Below are 3,564 nucleotides of genomic sequence, written 5' to 3'. Positions count from 1 at the left end.
TTGGTACGAGAGTTTAGCGGTCTCTTTGCTCGGCCGAGTAAATCCTGAGAAAAAACTGTTCGTTTTTGTACAGAGAACTTGCTCGGGCCGACCAATTCAGTTGGCGAATTATTCGTTTTTTTTTTTTGCAAAGAGTTCCAAAACTTAAGAGAAAATCCCATATTCCCCATGAATTTTTGTTAATATTCTCAACTTCTAAATCAATTTTTAATTTGGCAAAAACTTATATAAAAATTCAAAAAATTTCATAATCTCACACCAAATCGCAAAATGTGTTTCAATATCGTACATAACTGCATCGAAATCCTATTATATGAAACATAAATTATTTAAATCACAAAAAATTCAAATTCTCTAAACCAAAATTGTTTAAATCATTGAAATTCCTAAAAGTCAAAGCAGACAGAAATTGCGAAAACCTATATTTACCGGAGAAATTGCAATATATTTTGCGATTTAGTGTGGTATTTCGGAAACTTTTGAATTCATGTGTAAGTTTTTGTCAAATTAAAAATTGATTTAAGAATTGAAAATATTAACAAAAGAGAAATATGAGATTTTTTCAAAATTAAAATAAGTTATCTTGGAAAGAGATTTCTTCTATTTTATTACTACGGTTTTAAATAATATATATAAGAGTATTTTTCTAAAAAAACATAAATTTAAGTGACATTTGTTTTAAAGAAAAATCCTATCCCACACATCTTCAATCGTATTTCAACCTATTGTGTGGATACCGATAGAGTGTGTTGGCAAAACTCAAAACCTCCTTCACGACGTAACTGATTTTAGTAAAAGGAAAATGGAACCTTAAACTTCAATCTTTGTATTGTTTTAAAATCTATGTATATATAATCTAAAGGGTTAGTACTTAGTATAGATGGTTCACTGATAACTCCTATTCTTCTCTATATTTTGATGAGAGTTTGTCTAGGTTTTATAGGATAATCACATACATTCATAGGCATTCTAGGCGTGTTAGGATACAAAACCCGGTTGTGCTCTAGTTTTGCATAGTTACAGGTTTCGGAGATGATTGGACTCGAAAAGGAGCTAATTGGAGCGTTAAAGGAGAAGTCCGGATGAGGTACTCATGTTGCGACATCAATAACTTTCTCTACAGAGGTCCAAATCGTGCGAGACCTATACCATTGGAAAGAGCACTTCAAGAGCTTCGCGTAGACACCAAAATCGCGTAAATCCGACACCGGAGCAGAGAGTTATGAGCGAATTCGTGAAGACCAGAGAACTGCCGGTGCAGGGCCGATTCCGGCTGGAATCGGTCCGGATCAGGAACGCACAACTCGACCCCAGGAATCTGGATCCGGTCCGGATCCACCTGGAATCGGTCCGGATCCAACCAGAAACCCTAATTCGCGATTTTCAGCATTGGAATGGGATTAGAACTCTTGGGAGCCACCCTAGGGTTATAAAAAAGCCCTAGCCACGTCCTAGTAGAGGGGAGAACATTAGAGAACACCTAGATACAGATTTTTGGAGAGTTTTTGGGGAGAGAAGAATAGAAGTTCACGGGATTTCGGGAAGAAGAAGGAAGATTCGATCGTGGAGACTACACATCTACATGAGCTTTTCTCTCCTTTCTTTTATCTCTTCTTCTCTGTTCTTTCTATTGTTTTCTATGAACCGTGAGTAGATCCACGACTATGGGTTAGGGATTCGTATGTGTTTTGGGTATGTTTGAACCCTAACTTGGATTTCGGTTTTGATTTGATTCGGTTCTATTGATTTGCACTTTTATTGGATTGATGTTTGCTAACCCCTTGATCAATTATCTTGGATTCTGAACCACATAGAGATATGGGTTTGTTTCGGATCAAAATCAATAGGATAGATCGTATTATTCACACAGAGATATGGCTTAATCGATCTAGGGTTGATGATAGCGTTCTTTATGCACCTAGGGTTAACTTGAATAGATCGAGAGATTGACGAGTTACTCTGTAGGTAGGGAGTTAGTAGACCGAGAGGTGAATTCTCTATCTTTCTTGCTTGATGATTCCCGAATACAAGTCATAATCGTTATTCATGCATGCTTAGTAAATACCCATACACGCGAATACGATCCCGACACCCGTAGTCATCCTTGTTTGATAGGTCACTCGTTTTTATTTACTTTCTTATATTATTTTCCATTGATTCTACATATTTCCACCATCACTTGCTTGCTTGCTTTGATCTATTTTCGATCTAGATTTGGATTAAGCATCCGGTCCTCGTGTTCGACCCCGTGTTACGACGATCCGTATCCTTGCGGTGAGTTGTGAATCAGGTTATATATTTTAGACTCGATACACACGTATCAAGCACACATTGATTGTCGTCGACGAACTATTCAATTTACGGATTCGACGGGACATTTTGAGTTCGTTGGGGACAAGGTACAAACGTCATTCCCGATTATATCAGCCCTCCGAGCTAGAAACATGGTTCGAAAAGGGTGTCATGCCTTTCTCATCGTGATTACTGCATCAAAGGAAGTTGATGGGAAGCTTGAGGACACTCCAGTGGTTCAAGAATTCGGGGATATATTTCCAGACGACTTGCCTGGACTACCACCACAGAGAGAAGTCGATTTCTCTATTGATGTGATACCGGGTACAGAGCCGATATCCAAGACACCATATCGGATGGCTCCCATGGAGATGGCAGAGTTGAAGAAACAATTGAATGAATTAGTGGAGCAGGGATTCATTCGACCCAGTGTATCTTCTTGGGGTGCACCCGTACTATTTGTGAAGAAGAAGGATGGCACTATGCGACTCTGTATTGACTATAGAGGACTTAACCAAGTAACCATCAAGAATCGGTATCCATTACCAAGGATTGATGAGTTACTTGATCAGTTACAGGGAGCAAAGTGGTTTTCCAAGATTGATTTACGATCAGGATACCATCAGATTCGTGTGAAGGTGGAGGACGTACCGAAGACAGCCTTCCGTACACGATATGGCCACTTTGAGTTTGTTGTCATGCCGTTCGGACTCACGAATGCCCCAGCAGTCTTCATGCAATTGATGAACCGAATATTCATGGATTATCTGGACGAATTCGTCATTATCTTCATTGATGACATTCTGATATATTCTCCAGACCAACAAAGTCATGAAGAGCACTTGCGGAAAGTGTTGCTACGTCTGAGGGATAACCATCTGTATGCCAAGTTCAGCAAATGTGCATTTTGGTTACAGGAGATTGGCTTTCTTGGACACGTAGTCTCCGCTCGTGGAATTCAGGTGGACCCAGCAAAGATCGAAGCTGTTATTGAGTGGAAGACGCCTGCTAATGCCACGGAGATCCGGAGTTTCCTAGGATTAGCAGGCTATTATCGTCGATTCGTGGAAAGTTTTGCCAAACTGGCGAAACCAATGACAAAATTGACGGGGAAGAAGTGCTCTAGTTTTGCAGAGTTACAGGTTTCGGAGATGATTGGACTCTACCGATTATACTAGGCCGCCCGTTCTTAAACACGGCCGATGCGGTGGTTCATGTTCGTGCTGGTCGTCTTACGATGAAGATAGGTGACGAGACGGTGGAGTTCACCTT

The sequence above is a fragment of the Tarenaya hassleriana genome, unplaced genomic scaffold (genome assembly GCF_000463585.1).
Source record: "Tarenaya hassleriana unplaced genomic scaffold, ASM46358v1 Cleome67, whole genome shotgun sequence".
Classification (NCBI taxonomy): Eukaryota; Viridiplantae; Streptophyta; class Magnoliopsida; order Brassicales; family Cleomaceae; genus Tarenaya; species Tarenaya hassleriana.
The sequence above is the reverse complement of the archived record's forward strand: the minus strand, read 5'-3'. Positions refer to the sequence as shown.